A 25,253-nucleotide genomic window follows, 5' to 3' on the forward strand; every position below is an offset into this window, starting at 1 on the left:
GTAGTGTGTGTGGAAGATGGTAGTATATTTGGAAGATGGTAGTGTGTGTGGAAGATGGTAGTGAGTGTGTGAAGATGGTAGTGTGTGTGGAAGATGGTAGTGTGTGTGGAAGATGGTAGTGAGTGTGTGAAGATGGTAGTGAGTGTGGAAGATGGTAGTGTGTGTGGAAGATGGTAGTGAGTGTGGAAGATGGTAGTGTGTGTGGAAGATGGTAGTGTGTGTGGAAGATGGTAGTGTGTGTGGAAGATGGTAGTGTATGTGGAAGATGGTAGTGTGTGTGGAAGATGGTAGTGAGTGTGGAAGATGGTAGTGTGTGTGGAAGATGGTAGTGTGTGTGGAAGATGGCAGTGAGTGTGGAAAATGTCAGTGTGTGTGTAAGATGGTAGTGTGTGGAAGATAGTAGTGTGTGTGGAAGACGGCAGTGAGTGTGGAAGATGGTAGTGTGTGTGGAAGATGGTAGTGAGTGTGGAAGATAGTAGTGTGTGGAAGACGGCAGTGAGTGTGGAAGATGGTAGTGTGTGTGGAAGATGGTAGTGAGTGTGGAAGATGGTAGTGTGTGTGGAAGATGGTAGTGAGTGTGTGAAGATGGTAGTGAGTGTGGAAGATGGTAGTGAGTGTGGAAGATGGTAGTGAGTGTGGAAGATGGTAGTGTGTGTGGAAGATGGTAGTGAGTGTGTGAAGATGGTAGTGAGTGTGGAAGATGGTAGTGTGTGTGGAAGATGGTAGTGAGTGTGGAAGATGGTAGTGTGTGTGGAAGATGGTAGTGAGTGTGGAAGATGGTAGTGAGTGTGTGAAGATGGTAGTGTGTGAGGAAGATGGTAGTGAGTGTGGAAGATAATTAGTGAGTGTGGAAGATGGTAGTGAGTGTGTGAAGATGGTAGTGTGTGTGGAAGATGGTAGTGAGTGTGGAAGATAATTAGTGAGTGTGGAAGATGGTAGTGAGTGTGGAAGATAATTAGTGAGTGTGGAAGATGGTAGTGAGTGTGTGAAGATGGTAGTGTGTGTGGAAGATGGTAGTGAGTGTGGAAGATAATTAGTGAGTGTGGAAGATAATTAGTGAGTGTGGAAGATGGTAGTGAATGTGGAAGATGGTAGTGAATGTGGAAGATGGTAGTAAGTGTGAAATATTGTAGTGTGTGAGGAAGACGGTAGTGAGTGTGGATGATGGTAATGAGTGAGGAAGATGGTAGTGTGTGAGGAAGATTGTAGTGAGTGTGGAAGATGGTAGTGTGGAAGATGGTAGTGAGTGTGGAAGATAGTAATGTGTGTGGAAGATAGTAGTGGGCGAGGAAGATAGTAGTGAGTGTGGAAGATCGTATTGAGTATGGAAGATGGTATTGTGTGAGGAAGTCGGTAGTGTGTGTGTGTGGAAAATGATAGTGTGGAAGATCTTAGTGTGTGTGGAAGATGGTAGTGAGTGTGGAAGATGGCAGTGTGTGTGAAAGATGGTAGTGTGTGTGGAAGATGGTAGTGTGTGTGGAAGACGGTAATGAGTGTGGAAGATGGTAGTGAGTGTGGAAGATGGTAGTGAGTGTGGAAGATAGTAGTGTGTGGAAGACGGCAGTGAGTGTGGAAGATGGTAGTGTGTGTGGAAGATGGTAGTGAGTGTGGAAGATGGTAGTGTGTGTGTAGAAGATGGTAGTGAGTGTGTGAAGATGGTAGTGAGTGTGGAAGATGGTAGTGTGTGTGGAAGATGGTAGTGAGTGTGGAAGATGGTAGTGTGTGTGGAAGATGGTAGTGAGTGTGTGAAGATGGTAGTGAGTGTGGAAGATGGTAGTGTGTGTGGAAGATGGTAGTGAGTGTGGAAGATGGTAGTGTGTGTGGAAGATGGTAGTGAGTGTGGAAGATGGTAGTGAGTGTGTGAAGATGGTAGTGTGTGAGGAAGATGGTAGTGAGTGTGGAAGATAATTAGTGAGTGTGGAAGATGGTAGTGAGTGTGTGAAGATGGTAGTGTGTGTGGAAGATGGTAGTGAGTGTGGAAGATAATTAGTGAGTGTGGAAGATGGTAGTGAGTGTGTGAAGATGGTAGTGTGTGTGGAAGATGGTAGTGAGTGTGGAAGATAATTAGTGAGTGTGGAAGATAATTAGTGAGTGTGGAAGATGGTAGTGAATGTGGAAGATGGTAGTGAATGTGGAAGATGGTAGTAAGTGTGAAATATTGTAGTGTGTGAGGAAGACGGTAGTGAGTGTGGATGATGGTAATGAGTGAGGAAGATGGTAGTGTGTGAGGAAGATTGTAGTGAGTGTGGAAGATGGTAGTGTGGAAGATGGTAGTGAGTGTGGAAGATAGTAATGTGTGTGGAAGATAGTAGTGGGCGAGGAAGATAGTAGTGAGTGTGGAAGATCGTATTGAGTATGGAAGATGGTATTGTGTGAGGAAGTCGGTAGTGTGTGTGTGTGGAAAATGATAGTGTGGAAGATCTTAGTGTGTGTGGAAGATGGTAGTGAGTGTGGAAGATGGCAGTGTGTGTGAAAGATGGTAGTGTGTGTGGAAGATGGTAGTGTGTGTGGAAGACGGTAATGAGTGTGGAAGATGGTAGTGAGTGTGGAAGATGGTAGTGAGTGTGGAAGATGGTAGTGTGTGTGGAAGACAGTAGTGTGTGTGAAGATGGTAGTGTGTGTGGAAGACGGTAGTGTGTGTGGAAGACGGTAGTGTGTGCGGAAGATGGTAGTGAGTGTGGAAGATGGTAGTGAGTGTTGAAGATGGTAGTGAGTGTGGAAGATGGTAGTGTGTGTGGAAGACGGTAGTGAGTGTGGAAGATGGTAGTGTGTGTGGAAGATGGTAGTGTGTGTGGAAGATGGTAGTGAGTGTGGAAGATGGTAGTGTGTGTGAAGATGGTAGTGTGTGTGGAAGATGGTAGTGAGTGTGGAAGATGGTAGTGTGTGTGGAAGATGGTAGTGAGTGTGGAAGATGGTAGTGTGTGTGGAAGATGGTAGTGTGTGTGGAAGATGGTAGTGAGTGTGGAAGATGGTAGTGTGTGTGGAAGATGGTAGTGAGTGTGGAAGATGGTAGTGTGTGTGGAAGATGGTAGTGAGTGTGTGAAGATGGTAGTGAGTGTGGAAGATGGTAGTGTGTGTGGAAGATGGTAGTGAGTGTGGAAGATGGTAGTGTGTGTGGAAGATGGTAGTGAGTGTGTGAAGATGGTAGTGAGTGTGGAAGATGGTAGTGTGTGTGGAAGATGGTAGTGAGTGTGGAAGATGGTAGTGTGTGTGGAAGATGGTAGTGAGTGTGGAAGATGGTAGTGAGTGTGTGAAGATGGTAGTGTGTGAGGAAGATGGTAGTGAGTGTGGAAGATAATTAGTGAGTGTGGAAGATGGTAGTGAGTGTGTGAAGATGGTAGTGTGTGTGGAAGATGGTAGTGAGTGTGGAAGATAATTAGTGAGTGTGGAAGATGGTAGTGAGTGTGTGAAGATGGTGGTGTGTGTGGAAGATGGTAGTGAGTGTGGAAGATAATTAGTGAGTGTGGAAGATAATTAGTGAGTGTGGAAGATGGTAGTGAATGTGGAAGATGGTAGTGAATGTGGAAGATGGTAGTAAGTGTGAAATATTGTAGTGTGTGAGGAAGACGGTAGTGAGTGTGGATGATGGTAATGAGTGAGGAAGATGGTAGTGTGTGAGGAAGATTGTAGTGAGTGTGGAAGATGGTAGTGTGGAAGATGGTAGTGAGTGTGGAAGATAGTAATGTGTGTGGAAGATAGTAGTGGGCGAGGAAGATAGTAGTGAGTGTGGAAGATCGTACTGAGTATGGAAGATGGTATTGTGTGAGGAAGTCGGTAGTGTGTGTGTGTGGAAAATGATAGTGTGGAAGATCATAGTGTGTGTGGAAGATGGTAGTGAGTGTGGAAGATGGCAGTGTGTGTGAAAGATGGTAGTGTGTGTGGAAGATGGTAGTGTGTGTGGAAGACGGTAGTGAGTGTGGAAGATGGTAGTGAGTGTGGAAGATGGTAGTGAGTGTGGAAGATGGTAGTGTGTGTGGAAGACAGTAGTGTGTGTGAAGATGGTAGTGTGTGTGGAAGACGGTAGTGTGTGTGGAAGACGGTAGTGTGTGCGGAAGATGGTAGTGAGTGTGGAAGATGGTAGTGAGTGTTGAAGATGGTAGTGAGTGTGGAAGATGGTAGTGTGTGTGGAAGACGGTAGTGAGTGTGGAAGATGGTAGTGTGTGTGGAAGATGGTAGTGTGTGTGGAAGATGGTAGTGAGTGTGGAAGATGGTAGTGTGTGTGAAGATGGTAGTGTGTGTGGAAGATGGTAGTGAGTGTGGAAGATGGTAGTGTGTGTGGAAGATGGTAGTGTGTGTGGAAGATGGTAGTGAGTGTGGAAGATGGTAGTGTGTGTGGAAGATGGTAGTGAGTGTGGAAGATGGTAGTGTGTGTGGAAGATGGTAGTGAGTGTGGAAGATGGTAGTGTGTGTGGAAGATAATAGTGAGTGTGGAAGATGGTAGTGTGTGTGGAAGACGGTAGTGTGTGTGGAAGATGGTAGTGTGTGTGGAAGATGGTAGTGAGTGTGGAAGATGGTAGTGTGTGTGGAAGATGGTAGTGTGTGTGGAAGATGGTAGTGTGTGTGGAAGATGGTAGTGTGTGTGGAAGATGGTAGTGTGTGTGGAAGATGGCAGTGAGTGTGGAAGATGGTAGTGAGTGTGGAAGATGGTAGTGTGTGTGGAAGATGGTAGTGTGTATGGAAGATGGTAGTGTGTGTGGAAGACGGTAGTGTGTGTGGAAGACGGTAGTGAGTGTGGAAGATGGTAGTGTGGATGATGGTAGTGAGGGTGGAAGATAGTGGTGAGTGTGGAAGACGTAAGTGAGTGTGGAAGATGCTAGTGAGTGTGGAAAATTGTAGTGTGTGTGTGAAAGATGGTAGTGTGTGAGGAAGACGGTAGTGAGTGTGGATGATGGTAATGAGTGTGGAAGATAGTGTGGAAAATGGTAGAGTGGAATATCTTAGTGTGTGTGGAAGATGGTAGAGTGTGTGGAAGATAGTAGTGTGTGAAGAAGCTGGTAGTTAGTGTTAAAGATAGTAGCGTGTGGAAGATGGTATTGTGTAATAACGATGGTAGTGAGTGTGGAAGATAATAGTGAGTGTGGAAGATAATAGTGAATGTGGAAGATAATATTGAGTGTGCAAGATGGTAATATATGTGGAAGATTGTAGTGAGTGTGTGAAAGATGGTAGTGAGTGTGGAAGATTGTAGTGTGACTGGAAGAGGGTAGTGTGAGTGGATGATGGAAGTGTGAGTGAAAGATAGTAGTGTGTGGAAGATGGTAGTGTAAGTGGAAGATTGTAGTGTCAGTAGAAGATGGTAGTGAGTGTGGAAGATGATAGTGAGTGTGGAAAATGGTAGTTAGTGAAGAAGATGGTACTGAGAGTGAAAGATAGTAGTGAGTGTAGAAGATGGTAGTGTGTATTGTTGGGGTTTCACCTCTAAATTATTCTCTACCCTTACTCTGGGGTGAGCAATAGTTATGCTCAAGGTAACTCACCGTAGCCCTGCGGGTCTTCCCTCGATCCTCACGGCGCCACTGCACGCCAGGAGAGTCTCCCAGTCAATCTTAACGGCCTCTTATTAAGAAAGAGTGAGAACACGACTCGATCACATCGACCGTCGTGTGCCCTCCCCAACAATAGGGCTCTACGGTTAATCACAAAGTCGCCAATTGGTGTTTAAGGTGGCCAGTAACACCATCAGTGGACTGGTATATTCAGCGGTAGCCTTGGCAAGGACACACTCAAAAGATCAGGAATCAGGCAGGTACTTATTGTTATCACTCTATGTTTACCAGTATAATATAGCCACAAGATCAATGGAGGGGATGATAAAAACACTAAGATAGTTTTGTATTTTACTTAAAATGTATGAAAGATGTCACAAAGCCAAACAACAACAAATAAATCAGCAAATCCTGACGCGGCCGGAAGTTCCCACGAATAGTCCGCGATCATTAGGTGGCAACACCTCCCCCTCCTCATCAAGTGTCAAGAACAGCTGATCGCAATGGACTCTCCGCGCGAAATTTGCTTGTTTGCTAGATTCACGCGCGCGGTTTCTTTAAATTCTCCAATATTACTAGAAACTCGCACACTCGATATTGGCACAAATAAACCGAATTACTTAGTTACACTGTACTCAGGCTCAAACAGTCTTTTCTACAATCAATTCTACAATGATTCACTGTAATGGTCTTACACTGTTATTTATCCAACAATATATTATGAAATATTAACACGGGAGTTTTCAGTACTTTCTCTCGTGGGCGATAACGCAATAATTCACTGTACTCACAAATGATTATTCACTGAATGAACATAGACATATATATGGTATGTAAATCAATCATCAATACATGGAAAATAAATAGTTTCTGGGCACATAGCCTAACCTCCGAATACTGGCATAATATTATATACAATTTACCACTATACGTTCATATAAAAAAAAACTATAGAAAGATATACACACCACAGTAAATTTATCACTGGTTCCTGGTGCCTGTACACACTAATAATCAACATGAATATTACAAGTACTCTTGATAGTACTGTCTAGCACACTGGTGCTTTACCGTGACATAGGTGAGACTTGCTCACGACATATAAAATCTTCAGGCTAGAGAATATGGCCAAATAATAAAGCTAACTAAAGGGGAATGGGGAGGGAACTAGAACCACCTACTTCACCCTATCCTCCGATGAGAGTCGAGATGTAGCTCCTGGTCCTCGTGTCGGGAACGCCCCCACACTACACGTCGTCGTGTCCTACCAGAGCCTCTCGTCGTCACACCGTTTAGCGCGTCGTCTCCGTGCCTCCTCACTGCAGGTCCGTCCTCCTTCTTAACTTCTTGAAGGTTGGAGTCGGTCTCCTGGCCGTCGTCTTCTCCCAGCAACGGCTGTCGCCTACGTCTCAGCTACAGTCGTTCGGTTTCCCCAAATAGTCCTCTCTTCCTCAGCTACCCAGTGGCTCTGTCAGCCACTACGCTGTCACGAACTGGTGAATTGCCACAGACGTCACGTACGTCACTGCACGGCTTCACTGCTACTGGCACAGTACCTGACTGGAGCACTTGTTGCTCAAATAACCGTCAATTCCCTCTTCTGGTTCAACACATGAACTAGGGAAGACTTCTCAGAGCACTGGCGGACTTCAGATGACGCGTAAATCCACGGGAGCGAGGTACAACTGTCCTACTGACAAGACCATCCGTCGCACGTCCAACCTCTATGACGTGTCGTATCTGACTGCTGGCGCCAGCCCGGCGCGCAGGCCGGACCCCCTTCCTTCGTGACGTCACTTTTACTATGGGAGGTTTTCATTGGCTCCCGGTGCCACACTGCTGTCGGTGACCAATCCGGTGCCACTGACGTCACACGGTTTTGGCGGGAGATCAGAGAGGTAAGCGCCATCTTGGCTCCCTAAAGGGCCTAAACCACAGGCCAAAATATTACTATTTCACAAATTTCTCGGCTCTCCGAGAACACTTCACTCTCTCCCATATATCAAACTGTAGCCTGCAACGTAGAGAACGCTTGGGAAAAGTAGACATGACTCTTACTGCAGGCGTGGGAGAATTATAAAGGGGGGGAACACCGTCACATACCCCTCCCCTTAAAATAAGAGTCATGTCTGGTTAGTGGATGTGGGATAGGGCATCCGCTACTACGTCGTCCTTCCCCTTGATGTGCTTGACCTTGATCCTTGTCAGACTCTCAGTGCGGGTGAGACTGGTGCCGTTCGCCCTGGACCACTTACTTTCCTCCTCCGGGAGTTCTCGGTCCCTCGGTACACTCAGACCCGTCTTCCGCTGGGTTTCTCGGGACATCTTTCCGTCCTGCTTGTCGGCTCTTCCTTCCACATTGAAGAAAGGTTTCAGGCTGTCTGCGGGACACACCTGTTTCTTTTGGGGTCCCTCCGGCTTCCCAATCTCGTATGACACTGGACCCAACCGTCGCAGCACTCGGTATGGTCTCTTGAACCTCGACTTGGTCACTCTACCTTTTGTCGGAAAATCCGACACCATTTTATTTCATACAGACAGATAAGAGCTGTATTACCAACAAGTTACCCATAGAAAACGTAACTTGTAGTGGAATTACCGTCTATAGAAAACGGGATATCATCACCACATACTATTATAATTCACCACCTATTATGGTGGGAATTATTCTTAAATACATTAGTCTTTGGACTTTACCATCATAAAAACATCTTATATAAATTAACTTAATTATCAATATTAAAGTAGAGTAAATGTGACCCTTCTATCACTTTCTGACATGTGGACAATGTAAGCCAGGCGTTAGAGTGAGGAAGGAGGGCAGCCATTGTTTATACGAGACCAGAGGCTCACACGGGAGCAAATTCGGCTCCTGTTAAATTTACTTGGACGTAGTGTTATGGAAACCAAAGGTGTACCATTTTTCAACACGCTGTCTACATATCAAGTTAAGTGTTCTTTCCGAAACCCATTATCTATCATTAGTGGCCATTAATGTCATTGGGTAGGGTTAGCCGGTTAGAACGCGAAATCGCCTCATACTAAAGGTAATTAAGCCAGGTCTTTATTGTTCCATGTACTGTATAGTGTTTTCTCTGATATAGCTTGTCATATATAGGATTCTGGCTTCACAGCTAGCGCACTTTTGACAGGTCGAGGAGGAAGATTTTGTGCACCAGTTACTGGGTGATGGAAGCTGCCTCAAAGAGGATAATTTGGTGTCTACACCCTAGTTATACCTGGTGGACTAACCTGCTGTACTATAAGATAAGGAACCTCTTCAATGTATGTAGTTAATTCTGTAGTTTGATTGGCTGCATATATATTAACTAATAAACCCCCCCTAATGTGTAGAGGATCGATTTGTGAGATTATGAGATTATTGCAGAAATACAGTCCACTTATTATTATACAAATTGCTATCGAAGTATATAAATTAACGTAAATAGAAATTCATATAAATTAAATAAATATAAATCTCACAGGTCGGTTCCCACATTATTTGGACCTTCGGAACCGGAATATTCGGTCCTATGAACCCACATTATTTGGTCATCTTCGAACCGGATGACGGATTATTTGATCCTTTGAACCCACATTTGGTCATCTTAGTACCGGATGAACCAGTTAACCAGTGGATTCATTAAATATACTAGTGCAGTGTGATTTAAACAAAGGCCAGCCAGTCAAAGACGGAAGCGTAGCCTCGAGGGAGCTTAGGAGCCTCCCTCAGTTCAGTTCAGCCTCATCAGCAGTTTCATACACACCCACAGACATTTGGTGGCGTGTTATTCTGTGAAATGACAGCGCTAATATAGAAGCCAGCCAAATTAGTGGCTGGGGTCTTCGTGACATTGTTCACGGATTTCGTGGTGTTACATTTCGCGAGAGATTATCTACGAATTTTGTGGAGTTTATTTCGCGAGGTCACTAATAATATTTAATACTTCTAGATAATATTAGAAGTTTTATAGAGGCTAATTAAGAGGCTATTATCAATAATTGTGTATATTATTTCTTCAAAATAGAGAATTATTTAATATAAATTGCACTAGTGATCACAGTATAATATTTACTAATTGCCAACCCACAACAGGGTAGGTTAAAACCATTGACTAGTTGAACTATTATCGTTCATCCTAGTCCCATTATTACCATAGTCAGTTGTACTATATTGATCAACCTAACACCATTAATGAAAGGTGCAAACCCTATTTTGGGTGTAATTTTTATCAACTCGAGTTGAGTTGTATATATAATAATTTACTTATGATTATTACACCTTTGAGTGATTAATTAGTGTCTCTACCATCCTAGGGTGATATAGAAGAGCTAACCTAAAGGTACTTCCAGTGACACTGGTTTATCACTCAAATCATTAGTGTGTATGATTGTATATATATAATGTGTATTAATTTTAAGTGCTAACCTCTAGTAGAGGTAGGATTACAGCCTAGTGAGTGCAGAAATTATACCCTAGGCTACCATCAGTGCTTGTTCAGTATTATGAGCAGCCCAAGTACAAGTCCCAAAAGGCTTCACCAACTAGCCAGTATGGATAATGCAGGGAGAATGAAAAGAACCCTTGCAGGTCTTAAAGGCCACTTAACAAGACAGATCAAGAAATGTGAAGATTTGTCACAACAATCTCAAGTTGATTATGCTGACCTGGAAAGCTATTATCAAGCAGCTGCAGGTAAATTTGAGCAAATCAAATGTCAAATAGCAACATATGTGGCTGAACTTGCCAACACCAATTTATCAGAAACAGAAATAGACGACATTATGGTTGATCTTGCGAATTATGAAGATCACACTCAGGCCACGTTACAGCCTTATGTCAAATTAATTGCCCAAAACAAGGCAACAGCAACAGCAACAACAACAACAGTTGCATCTAATACGAGTCAAGCAGAAGCTCGACTCCCTCCAATTAATTTACCCACTTTCTCAGGAAAAGATGAGGAAGATTGGGACGAATTTTGGAACAAATTCGTTGACCTTGTAGACTCAAAACAATCTTTACCAAAGAGTAGTAAATTCTCTTATTTGCAACGCCAATTATCAGGTGAGGCTAAAACAGTAGTATCCCATCTGAGATTAACTAATGACGGCTATGATCTGGCAGTAAAACTCCTCAAGGATAATTTTGCTGATCCAGAAGTAAGAACATCACATTTAGTTCATGAGCTGTTGCATTTACCCCCACCGGAGGCTTCAGCTGATTCACTCCAAGTCTTCAAGCTGGAGGTAGAATCATTGATCAATGCCCTCAGCCTGACAGCAGATACAAACGGGGCTGAGTGGGTCTTGAAAATAATTGTCCAGGAGAAAATACCTAGGGACATATTGAGACAAATGAGTGCTCATTACAATAAAAGCATCTTATCCATGAATGAAATATCTGAAGGTTTAAAGTCAGTAGTTCATCAATTACGAACACATGACAAATTAAAACCACCAAGTAAACCCACAGAAACCAATAATAGTAAACCACAGAGTACCAAAGGTACTCCAAATCAATCTAGACAATATAATTCAACACCAAAGTGGAACAGTGGCAGTGTGGGCGTATATGTAGTGGGACCATCCAAGCCTATAGTTACTGTGTCATCCAAGAACGTGACACCAAAGGGTACTGGAAGCTATGGAACATGTTTGTTCTGCAATGAGAAACATTCAATGTACCACTGCCCTAATTTTCCTGATAGTGACGCCCGTGTTGAGCGACTCAAAGATTTGCAACATTGCACGAGGTGCCTCAGGAAACATAACATCAACGACTGTGATACCCAATTACACACCTGTAATAGGTGTAACAAAGGTCAGCACCATGCAGCATTGTGCAGAGACACCAAAACAACGTCTCCAAACCCCAAGGTGGAAGATAGCATTCCCACCACAGTACAGTACTGCAAGGTGCAACCAACAAAGAGTGTCCAATCGGCAAAGTCTAAAGGTAATACGACTTTGCCTACTGCCCAAATTACCATCCTGAATAAGAGGGCCAAGGTCCATACCCGTGGGTTGTTTGACCAAGGATCCCAGAGAACATATATCACTAAAAAGTTGGCAGATGAACTACAATTAAGGCCTGTAGCCCAGACGTCATTCAACATCTCAGGGTTTGTAACAGATGCAGGACCTCAAGTCTACCAGGTGGTACAACCATCAGTACGTTTAGGCAGGTACGTCTGTCGAGTACAAGCCATTGTGGTGGACAAAATACCAGTAGACCTACAAGTTCAAGGTCTGAGAGCAACAGCCAAATTCCTGAGAAATAGAGGAATAAAATTGGCAGATAATATTAAGTCTGATCACCTCACCGACTTCGGTCTCCTTGTTGGGACAGACTATTGTCATCGATTCATCGGTAGCCCTACTAAATATCAGGGTATAACCATGTTAAACTCTGCAGGAGGTAAATTACTCTCAGGCCCAGTATCAAGCCTGAGGAGACCTATGCCTGCAGATAAACAATACCAATAGAAATCTAAATTTGTCAGCTGATTATATTTCTCCAGTAGCATTATACTAAGGAGATTACAGCTGACTATACCAACAGAGGTTGATGTTAGTATCATCATTTAAAGCTGGAGATGAGTTCATGAGGCCTCAGTGGCAAATCAGTGAACAGTAGCCTAAAACAGCTACAAGTCACTGCGACCAATGTCACTGAACCCACTGCAGTCTCAGAACCATACTTTACTTTAATGATGAGCTATTCAATCTTCTGAATCAATTAACTAAATTAAACCCCAATAAATCTGATGACTGATTTGATACATTTATTATTTAATCAAGATGTATTCCATGGGCCTCAGTGTTTATATATCAGTGACCAGTTACCTGAAGAAACTTCAAGTTATATCTAATGTCACTGATCTCACTGCAGTCCCTGAATCATACTTGACTGTAGTACTTGATCACATTCAGTCTTCTGGGTTAAATAATATGTAATAAGGCTTGAATATTAGCCTTTCAAGAGTTGACAGGGAAATGAAATCGCATTAGACTTCTAACCCCTGCAACTCTAGTACGGGACATCCGTTCTGTACGAACAGACACACAAATGTGTGATTACTAACTACTAACATCAAATTAATCTAATAATTCGAAGGAGGAGTATCGGTGTTCGTCTGTTCTAAAGAGGACTTCGACCCGTGAGCAGCCCCTGGGGAATTATGTCGGAAAATCCGACACCATTTTATTTCATACAGACAGATAAGAGCTGTATTACCAACAAGTTACCCATAGAAAACGTAACTTGTAGTGGAATTACCGTCTATAGAAAACGGGATATCATCACCACATACTATTATAATTCACCACCTATTATGGTGGGAATTATTCTTAAATACATTAGTCTTTGGACTTTACCATCATAAAAACATCTTATATAAATTAACTTAATTATCAATATTAAAGTAGAGTAAATGTGACCCTTCTATCACTTTCTGACATGTGGACAATGTAAGCCAGGTGTTAGAGTGAGGAAGGAGGGCAGCCATTGTTTATACGAGACCAGAGGCTCACACGGGAGCAAATTCGGCTCCTGTTAAATTTACTTGGACGTAGTGTTATGGAAACCAAAGGTGTACCATTTTTCAACACGCTGTCTACATATCAAGTTAAGTGTTCTTTCCGAAACCCATTATCTATCATTAGTGGCCATTAATGTCATTGGGTAGGGTTAGCCGGTTAGAACGCGAAATCGCCTCATACTAAAGGTAATTAAGCCAGGTCTTTATTGTTCCATGTACTGTATAGTGTTTTCTCTGATATAGCTTGTCATATATAGGATTCTGGCTTCACAGCTAGCGCACTTTTGACAGGTCGAGGAGGAAGATTTTGTGCACCAGTTACTGGGTGATGGAAGCTGCCTCAAAGAGGATAATTTGGTGTCTACACCCTAGTTATACCTGGTGGACTAACCTGCTGTACTATAAGATAAGGAACCTCTTCAATGTATGTAGTTAATTCTGTAGTTTGATTGGCTGCATATATATTAACTAATAAACCCCCCCTAATGTGTAGAGGATCGATTTGTGAGATTATGAGATTATTGCAGAAATACAGTCCACTTATTATTATACAAATTGCTATCGAAGTATATAAATTAACGTAAATAGAAATTCATATAAATTAAATAAATATAAATCTCACAGGTCGGTTCCCACACCTTTACCTGGCAGCACAACCAATACTTTGGATCCGGCCTGAAAATCCCTCTGCGCAGCTCTCCTGTCGTACCACTCCGACATCTTACGTTGCGCCTTCTTCAGGAGTTTCCTAGCCAGTTTCTTCGCTCTAGTGAGACGTTCTTTGAACTTCTGGACATATTTATTCACCGTTCCCACGGTCGCTCCTGGTGTCCATCGTTCCTTCATCATGAATAGCATGGCATATATAATATAGATAAATGGAAAGTAAGCCTTTTCAGGGCCCACACGTCCTCCTTCGGCCTTACTAACCAATTCGGGGAACTCCTGCTGTAACTCTCCGAGACGAGTGCGGCTTACCCCTGGAGAACTGGTGAGTGTCACCTGCAACTCACCATTCGGGCTACTCTCGCCCTCCACTCGTTCTCTGGGTCCTACGCAGAGGTGATCTGTTCCCAGGCTGTCAGTCGACTCCTCAGCCCCATCAGATCCACAACCTCCTGGTTCTTCGCATTGTCTCGGTGTCACAGTACAAACTGGTATCGCCACCGGTGCGATTCCCTTCTCGTCCCCACAGGCGTTCAAATCTTCGCCTGTCTCCTCGTGTTGTTCTGGGTACTCTTCGCCTTTCACGAGATGCGGGAGGACATATCCTCCACACGCGTCATTCCCCAAGATGACCTGCGCCTCCATCTTGGGCATTGATGTACAGACTCCCACCACTAGGGTCTGGCAGCCATATTCGGAATTTAAAGTTACCTGGTGTAGGGGCATCCTCACTGGGCCTCCCACAGTGGACACACTTGCCACCCCCACACTGGTACTCTTGTAACCCTCGGGGAACAGGGTTTCACTTATCAGGGTAAAGTCAGCCCCGGTGTCTCTTAGCATCTTCACGGGGATGGGGTCTGCGACCCCCATCCTTACGGTTCCTTGACACATGAATGGGTGAACTTTCTTCTCCCCATTCAGCACGGGTTCATCCCGCACTCCCTCGGCCCTCTGGTCCTCGAACATCACTAAAGCAATGTGTCCCCGCTGCTTAGGGCGTCTGCATTCCCGTGCGACGTGTCCGGGTATTCCGCAATTGTAGCAGCGGCCCCTCGGCGGAGACCATCCGCCACCGCTCGTCTTAGCACTGCCTCCTGAGGCCGTCGCACCCTGCGTCTTTCCCGCACCGCTTGTTGACTCCTTGGTCGCAACGACAGCTCCCGAGCTCTCCGCTTGGTTCTTCTTGATTGGTTCTACAGTACCTTTTGATCCTCGGGTGTTCCAACTTGAGAGGTGGGATTTGGGAGAACTCGCTCCTGTCCTCCATCCATCCGTCCTTCTATAACTCCGATCGTTTCCGACGTATGCGGGTGGTCGGTTCTGTCCCTCTCGGCGTGGGCGTAGGGCTTCTTCTAACATGTCGGCCCGGTCGGCTGCGGCCCTCAGGTCCTTTATGTCCGCCTCCTTTATCCTCATCCTGATCTCAGGAGAGAGCACGGACATAAACTTTTCCATGACCATTAGTTCCTTGATTTCTTCGGCCGACCCCGCTTCTTCAGAGTCCATCCACTTAAGGAACTTTCTTTCCATGTCCCTCGCCGTCTCCGCATACGATTTTCCTGGCAACCGGGTACATTCTCTAAACCTCTTTCTGTAACACTCTGGCGTGAGTTTAAAGGAACGGAGTACAGCTCGTTTTACCGCATCGTAGTTAGTGCATTCTTGGAAGTCGAGCATAGTGAAGGCTTGGCGAGCTTCACCTGTGAGCCTCCCTTGGACCAACTCCGCCCACTCCGCCCTCGGCCACCTCTTCATAGCAGCAACTCTCTCAAAGTGATCGAAGAAACTTTCGGCTTCACTAGGCACAAAGACCGGCAGGTCTCGTTCCCTCACTCGTCGGTCTTCCTGTGGCGGGGCAGGGGCCCCTAGTCCCAGTTCAGCTCGCTTCAGCTCCACCTCCTTGTTAGCATCTATTTCCTGTTGTCTCATCCTAGCTTCTCGCTCGTGTTCTTCCCTGCGTAGCTGTGCTTCTCGCTCTTGTTCTTCTCGGCGCAGTTGTGCTTCTCGCTCCCCACGCTGCATCTGTGCTTCTCGCTCCTCACGCTGCATCTGTGCTTCTCGCTCCTCACGCTTCATCTGTGCTTCTGCTTCTCGCTCCTCTTTGCGCTGCTGTGCCTCTTCTCTCCTCAGCTGCGCTTCTGCTTCTCGCTCTTCCTTGCGCTGCTGTGCTTCTCGCTCTTCTTTGCGCTGCTGTGCTTCTCGCTCTTCCTTGCGCTGCTGTGCTTCTCGCTCTTCTTTGTGCTGCTGTGCTTCTCGCTCTTCCTTGCGCTGCTGTGCTTCCAGCTGCAGCTTCATTATTTCCAGCTTAATGCTGTGTCTGCTGCCGCTGGATCCCCTGCTGCTTCCACCAATACTCAGGTGCTCACCCTCACTGGCAGGTGTTTGGGGCCGTTCCTCCCCCAAAGCTTCGTCTCGAGCCTTTAGCTGAGCCATTATCTCTAGTCTTCTTTCACCAACTCGGGCAGATTTCAGCTTTATTCCAAAATGATCCGCTATAGCCTGTAACTGTGCCTTGGTGCACTCTTCCAGCACCTGTTCGTCTCTAGAGTCAATAAACCTCGCTACTTTATCATCCTCCATCTTGTGCTACGAGTGTTAACCTGCACCTGATCTCTAACACCACTGCCAAGTACCACTGCAACCTTTACTCCGATCTATATCCTGGCAAGGTCGCCAATGATGGGGTTTCACCTCTAAATTATTCTCTACCCTTACTCTGGGGTGAGCAATAGTTATGCTCAAGGTAACTCACCGTAGCCCTGCGGGTCTTCCCTCGATCCTCACGGCGCCACTGCACGCCAGGAGAGTCTCCCAGTCAATCTTAACGGCCTCTTATTAAGAAAGAGTGAGAACACGACTCGATCACATCGACCGTCGTGTGCCCTCCCCAACAATAGGGCTCTACGGTTAATCACAAAGTCGCCAATTGGTGTTTAAGGTGGCCAGTAACACCATCAGTGGACTGGTATATTCAGCGGTAGCCTTGGCAAGGACACACTCAAAAGATCAGGAATCAGGCAGGTACTTATTGTTATCACTCTATGTTTACCAGTATAATATAGCCACAAGATCAATGGAGGGGATGATAAAAACACTAAGATAGTTTTGTATTTTACTTAAAATGTATGAAAGATGTCACAAAGCCAAACAACAACAAATAAATCAGCAAATCCTGACGCGGCCGGAAGTTCCCACGAATAGTCCGCGATCATTAGGTGGCAACACCTCCCCCTCCTCATCAAGTGTCAAGAACAGCTGATCGCAATGGACTCTCCGCGCGAAATTTGCTTGTTTGCTAGATTCACGCGCGCGGTTTCTTTAAATTCTCCAATATTACTAGAAACTCGCACACTCGATATTGGCACAAATAAACCGAATTACTTAGTTACACTGTACTCAGGCTCAAACAGTCTTTTCTACAATCAATTCTACAATGATTCACTGTAATGGTCTTACACTGTTATTTATCCAACAATATATTATGAAATATTAACACGGGAGTTTTCAGTACTTTCTCTCGTGGACGATAACGCAATAATTCACTGCACTCACAAATGATTATTCACTGAATGAACATAGACATATATATGGTATGTAAATCAATCATCAATACATGGAAAATAAATAGTTTCTGGGCACATAGCCTAACCTCCGAATACTGGCATAATATTATATACAATTTACCACTATACGTTCATATAAAAAAAAACTATAGAAAGATATACACACCACAGTAAATTTATCACTGGTTCCTGGTGCCTGTACACACTAATAATCAACATGAATATTACAAGTACTCTTGATAGTACTGTCTAGCACACTGGTGCTTTACCGTGACATAGGTGAGACTTGCTCACGACATATAAAATCTTCAGGCTAGATAATATGGCCAAATAATATAGCTAACTAAAGGGGAATGGGGAGGGAACTAGAACCACCTACTTCACCCTATCCTCCGATGAGAGTCGAGATGTAGCTCCTGGTCCTCGTGTCGGGAACGCCCCCACACTACACGTCGTCGTGTCCTACCAGAGCCTCTCGTCGTCACACCGTTTAGCGCGTCGTCTCCGTGCCTCCTCACTGCAGGTCCGTCCTCCTTCTTAACTTCTTGAAGGTTGGAGTCGGTCTCCTGGCCGTCGTCTTCTCCCAGCAACGGCTGTCGCCTACGTCTCAGCTACAGTCGTTCGGTTTCCCCAAATAGTCCTCTCTTCCTCAGCTACCCAGTGGCTCTGTCAGCCACTACGCTGTCACGAACTGGTGAATTGCCACAGACGTCACGTACGTCACTGCACGGCTTCACTGCTACTGGCACAGTACCTGACTGGAGCACTTGTTGCTCAAATAACCGTCAATTCCCTCTTCTGGTTCAACACATGAACTAGGGAAGACTTCTCAGAGCACTGGCGGACTTCAGATGACGCGTAAATCCACGGGAGCGAGGTACAACTGTCCTACTGACAAGACCATCCGTCGCACGTCCGACCTCTATGACGTGTCGTATCTGACTGCTGGCGCCAGCCCGGCGCGCTGGCCGGACCCCCTTCCTTCGTGACGTCACTTTTACTATGGGAGGTTTTCATTGGCTCCCGGTGCCACACTGCTGTCGGTGACCAATCCGGTGCCACTGACGTCACACGGTTTTGGCGGGAGATCAGAGAGGTAAGCGCCATCTTGGCTCCCTAAAGGGCCTAAACCACAGGCCAAAATATTACTATTTCACAAATTTCTCGGCTCTCCGAGAACACTTCACTCTCTCCCATATATCAAATTGTAGCCTGCAACGTAGAGAACGCTTGGGAAAAGTAGACATGACTCTTACTGCAGGCGTGGGAGAATTATAAAGGGGGGAACACCGTCACAGTATGGAAGATAGTAGTGTGTGTGTAAGAGTGTATGGAAGATAGTAGTTAGTGAGGAAGATGGTAGTGTGTGTTGAAGATAGTTGTGAGTGTGTAAGTTGGTAGTGTGTGTAGATAATGGTAATGTGTGACGAAGATGGTAGTGTGAGTGGAAGATAGAAATGAGTGTGGAAAATGGTAGTGTGAGTGGAAGATGGTAGTGAGTCTGGAAGATGGTAGTGTGTGAGGAAGATGGTAGTGTATGTGGAAGATGGTAGTGTGTGTGGAAGATAGTAGTGAGAGTGGAAGATGGTAGTGAGAGTGGAAGATGGTAGTGAGTGTGGAAGATGGTAGTAAGTGTGGAAAATGGGAATGTGTATGGAAGATGGTAGTGAGTGAAGAAAATGGTAGTGAGAGTGGAACATGGTAGTGAGTGTGGAAGATGGTAGTGTGTGTGGAAAATAGTATTGTGTGAGGAAGACGGTAGTGAGTATGGAAGATGATAGAGAGTGTGGAAGATGGTAGTGAGTGTGGAAGATGGTAGTGAGTGTGGAATATAGTATTGTGTGAGGAAGATGGTGATGTGTGTGGAAGATGGTAGTGAGTGTGGAAGATGGTAGTGAGTGTGAAAGATGGTAGTGTGTGTGGAAGATGGTGATGTGTGTGGAAGATGGTAGTGAGTGTGGAAGATGGTAGTGATTGTGGAAGATAGTAGTGAGTGTGAAAGATGGTAGCGAGTGTAGAAGATGGTAGGGAGTGTGAAAGATGGTAGTGAGTGTGAAAGATGGTAGCGAGTGTAGAAGATGGTAGTGAGTGTGAAAGATGGTAGTGAGTGTGGAATATTGTAATGTGTGAGGAAGACGGAAGTGTGTGTGGAAGATGATAGTGTGTAAAATGGTACTGTGTGTGGAAGATGGTAGTGAGTGAGGAAGATGGTAGTGAGTGTGGAAGATGGTAGTGTGTGTGGGAGACAGAAGTGAGTGGGGAAATTGGTAGTGTGGAAGATGTAATGAGTGTGAAAGATAGTTTTGAGTGTGGAAGATGGTAGTGAGTGCGGAAAATAAAAGTGAGTGTGGAAAATGGTAGTGTGTGAGGAAGACGGTAATGAATGTGGAAGATAATAGTGAGTGTGGAGGATGGTAGTGAGTGTGGATACCGGTAGTGTGTGTGGAAGATGGCAGTCAAGGGTAGTTGAAAAACTGTCTGTCAGACAAGGGTTGTTGTAACACTATCTGTCAGAAAAGGGTAGTTGAAACTTTGTTTGACAGACAAGGTATCAAAACTGTCCACCAGACAGGAGAACCAATACCATTACCAGGCCGGGGTAGCGGCCTGGAAGTTTTATTGCTAATCCGGCTTGGTGGACAGTATACTGTCCATAGTCAAAGACCATCACACGGTAACTGACTGTCACACATTCACTGACTATCTCACGGTCACTGACCATCACACGGTCACTGGTGTTCACATGGTCACTGATCTTCACCCAATCACTTGTTCACTCGGTCACTGGTCTTTACACGGTAACTGTTTTTCACATGGTTACTGGTCTTCAGACAGTCACTAACCTTCACGCGATTACTGCACATGGTCACTGACCATCACACGTGTGTGGTCTGTGGGAACCGACCTGTGAGATTTATATTTATTTAATTTATATGAATTTATATTTACGTTAATTTGTACACTTCGATAGCAATTTGTATGATGTTAAGTGGAATGTATTTCTGCAATAATCTCACAAATCGATCCTCTACACATTCGGGGGGGTTTATATTAAATTTATATATATGCAGCCAATCAAACTACAGTATTAACTACACATTAGTGTACATTGAAGAGGTTCCTTATCTTATTGTACAGCAGGCCTTAGTCCACCAGGTATAACCAGGATGTAGACACGAAATTATCCTCTTTGAGGTAGCTTCCATCACCCAGTAACTGGTACACAAAGCATGCTTCGTCGTCTTGACCTGTCAAAAGGGCGCTAGCTATGAAGCCAGAATCCTAATATATGACAGCTATATCAGAGAAAACACTGTACAAGGAACTATAAAGACCTAGGCTTAATTACCTTTTATTAAGAGGCAGTTCATATTCTAACCGGCCAACCCTATCTACTGACATTAATGGCCAAAAATGATTAGATAAATGGGTTTCGGCAGAACACTTAACTTGGATTTGTTGACAGCGTGTTGATAATGGTACACCTTTAGTTTCCATAACACTTCGTCCAAGAGAAATTAACAGGAGCCGTATTTGCTCCCGTGAGCCTCTGTGGTCTAACAATAACAATGGCTGACCACTCCCTCCTCTTTGATACCACTGGCCTACATTGTCCAGATATCAGAAACTGATAGAAGGGTCACATTTACTCTATTTTAATTCTGATAATTAAGTTAATTTATATGAGATGTTTTTATGATAGTAAAGTCCAAAGACTAATGTATTTAAGAATAATTCCCACCATAATAGGTGGTGAATTTATAATAGTATGTGGTAATGATATCCCGTTTTCTATAGACAGAAATTCCACTACAAGTTACATTTTCTATGGGTTAACTTGTTTATACAACACAGCTATGTTATCTGCCTGTATGATATTATTAAATGGTGTCGGATTTTCCGACATGGTCAGTAAAAATTACCTGGCCGGTGTAGAGGCGTGGAAGTGTTACTGCTAATCCAGCTTAGTGGACAGTTGCTGTCTGTTACAATCCGTTCTTTATGGCTCGTGACACTTAACAGCAACAAGAATATATATTGGTCTAGGGACATAAAGCCGCTATAATCTAAAGGTGTTTCACCAGTATAAACCCATGGTTCGTACATGCAAGAATTAGAATTAAACATCCCAGGACTAATTAATTACACATATAAAAAATAACTGTGTATTAAAATAATATTTCAGGTAATTATCAGTATTATACATCAATCAACAGATGGGCACTATCACATGTAAATCAAAATAAAATTATGTGTCCACAGACTAATATATTAAAACAGAACAAAATATATATATAACAGCAACTTAACTCACCAGATGTTTGTCCTTCGTGAGCTTACCAGATACTAACTAAAATTCCCAGACGGGAGTCACTCATCGCTTCCTCCCAACATTGGATGACAATTTTTATTAATATTAATTTTACTTAAATGGAACCATATAATGGGAATAAGGTAATCATTAATTAACTAAATTAAGAATGATCAGATTTACATGCATAAACAGAGGTATTGTATTTTAATATAATACAGATATATATTTATAAAAATAAAGAGGAAATTGCTGGCAACTGCCCAGCATAGCAGGAAGATATTGTTTCTCACGGTATTGCCAACTAGATGAACAACTAAAATGGTTTCTCACGTGTTTCCAACTAGATGATCAGTACAAAATATAACTTTCTCATGGTAAGGCTGACTAGCTGATCATTAAAAAAAAAATATAACGATTTCCCACGTTATGGTCAACCAGATGGTCATTACCAAAATATAACATATAAGTAATGATATAATATATTAGCATATACAAGTAATGATATATAAGCACATACCAATATATAACATATAAGCACATACAAGTAATGATATAATATATAAGCATATACAAGTAATGATATATAAGCACATACCAAAATATAACATATAAGCACATACCAAAATATAACATATAAGCACATACAAGTAATGATATAATATATAAGCATATACAAGTAATGATATATAAGCACATACCAAAATATAACATATAAGCACATACAAGTGATGATGCATGGCACAAGTAAATTATTTACTATTTATATACGTATCCAATAGGGGTACATAACACTGTCCATGGTAGGTGACCATCACAATGCCACCGACCATCACAGTCACATGGTCAAGGGTAGTTGAAACGGATACAAGATACTCCGTACATTGACAACACCGCGCACTCTAATATTTTTACCACTTCGGACACCAGCTTTGGACGTTTCGCATATGTGTACGTGTTCCATATTAAAACGACAATATAATGCTATTTACAATTAAAATCTTCTACTTAACAGGCATATAGTTATTAAATGAAGTTTAGTGATGTAATAGACATAATCCGGAGTTTGTAAGGACGCCGCCCGCCAGCGTAAACACAACACACCCGAATGCCCACAAACACGATACAACGCACAAAACACAACACTTCTGTCAGTTTTTGGATAACCTCCTATTATATTTATTATGTGATAGTTATACTTGTATAAAATGATAACTCTTATAGGTAAGCGCCTAATATTTAATATTAATCAATAAATAAGAAGTCAGAAGCCACACACCTGTCTGTACATGTCTTTTGTGTAAAAGTATTTTGGGCGCTCATGTACTTGTGCGCTAGCTGGCGTTCACAACTGTTCTCGCCTACAAGCATTAGAATAAAACAAACGAATTTATTTTTTCATTTATATACAAGAAGAGAAGGCTACCCTTGAGTCTAATATTCAACTGATCACTGGTCTCCCATTTGGTCCTCATTGCTTTATCTTACTATTATTGAATGTCAATAACCGTATTATGCAATTTCAATTTTTTCTATTTCTTTCTTTATTATGCACCCCATACCCATCCCGTGGGCGGTGGTGTAAAGGATTACAGAGGCACATAATCGGTTCAGAAACTGAACCCTCTAGTTCGTTTAGCTTAGCAAATAACAATGTTTGACGCTAGTTACGAAATTATTAATGTTGTATACACATGTACACACACTCATACATACATGTACATATATATATATATATATATATATATATATATATATATATATATATATATATATATATATATATATATATATAGATATATATATATATATATATATATATATATATATATATATATATATATATATATATATATATATATATATATATATATATATATGTCGTACCTAGTAGCCAGAACGCACTTCTCAGCCTACTATGCAAGACCCGATTCGCCTAATAAGCCAAGTTTTCATGAATTAATGTTTTTTCGACAACCTAACCTACCTAACCTAACCTAACCTAACATTTTCGGGTACCTAACCTAACCTAACCTATATAGATAGGTTAGGTTAGGTTAGGTAGGGTTGGTTAGGTTCGGTCGTATATCTACGTTAATTTTAACTCCAATAAAAAAAAGTTGACCTCATAAATAATTAAGTGGGTAGCTTTATCATTTCGTAAGAAAAATTTTTGAGAAAATATATTAATTCATGAAAACTTGGCTTATTAGGCAAATCGGGCCTTGCATAGTAGGCTGAGAAGTGCGTTCTGGCTACTAGGTACGACATATATATATATATATTGTGACGGTGTTCCCCCCTTTATAATTCTCCCACGCCTGCAGTAAGAGTCATGTCTACTTTTCCCAAGCGTTCTCTACGTTGCAGGCTACAATTTGATATATGGGAGAGAGTGAAGTGTTCTCGGAGAGCCGAGAAATTTGTGAAATAGTGATATTTTGGCCTGTGGTTTAGGCCCTTTAGGGAGCCAAGATGGCGCTGGCTTCCCTGATCTCCCGCCAAAACCGTGTGACGTCAGTGGCACCGGATTGGTCACCGACAGCAATGTGGCACCGGGAGCCAATGAAAACCTCCCGTGGCGAAAGTGACGTCACGAAGGAAGGGGGTCCGGCCAGCGCGCCGGGCTGGCGCCAGCAGTGAGATACGACACGTCATAGAGGTCGGACGTGCGATGGATGGTCTTGTCAATAGGACAGTTGTACCTCGCTCCCGTGGATTTACGCGTCATCTGAAGTCCGCCAGTGCTCTGAGAAGTCTTCCCTAGTTCATGTGTTGAACCAGAAGAGGGAATTGACGGTTATTTGAGCAACAAGTGCTCCAGTCAGGTACTGTGCCAGTAGCAGTGAAGCCGTGCAGTGACGTACGTGACGTCTGTGGCAATTCACCAGTTCGTGACAGCGTAGTGGCTGACAGAGCCACTGGGTAGCTGAGGAAGAGAGGACTATTTGGGGAAACCGAACGACTGTAGCTGAGACGTAGGCGACAGCCGTTGCTGGGAGAAGACGACGGCCAGGAGACCGACTCCAACCTTCAAGAAGTTAAGAAGGAGGACGGACCTGCAGTGAGGAGGCACGGAGACGACGCGCTAAACGGTGTGACGAGGAGAGGCTCTGGTAGGACACGACGACGTGTAGTGTGGGGGCGTTCCCGACACGAGGACCAGGAGCTACATCTCGACTCTCATCGGAGGATAGGGTGAAGTAGGTGGTTCTAGTTCCCTCCCCATTCCCCTTTAGTTAGCTATATTATTTGGCTATATTATCTAGCCTGAAGATTTTATATGTCGTGAGCAAGTCTCACCTATGTCACGGTAAAGCACCAGTGTGCTAGACAGTACTATCAAGAGTACTTGTATTATTCATGTTGATTATTGGTGTGTACAGGCACCAGGAACCAGTGATAAATTTACTGTGTTGTGTATATCTTTCTATAGATTTTGATATGAACATATAGTGGTAAATTATATATAATATTATGCCGGTATTTGGAGGTTAGGCTATGTGCCCAGAAACTATTTATTTTCCATGTATTGATGATTGATTTATATACCATATATATGTCTATGTCCATTCAGTGAATAATCATTTGTGAGTACAGTGAATCATTGCGTTATCGCCCACGAGAGAAAGTACTGAAAACTCCCGTGTTAATATTTCATAATATATTGTTGGATAAA

This window comes from Procambarus clarkii, chromosome 17 (assembly GCF_040958095.1).
Source record: "Procambarus clarkii isolate CNS0578487 chromosome 17, FALCON_Pclarkii_2.0, whole genome shotgun sequence".
In the NCBI taxonomy this organism is placed as follows: domain Eukaryota; kingdom Metazoa; phylum Arthropoda; class Malacostraca; order Decapoda; family Cambaridae; genus Procambarus; species Procambarus clarkii.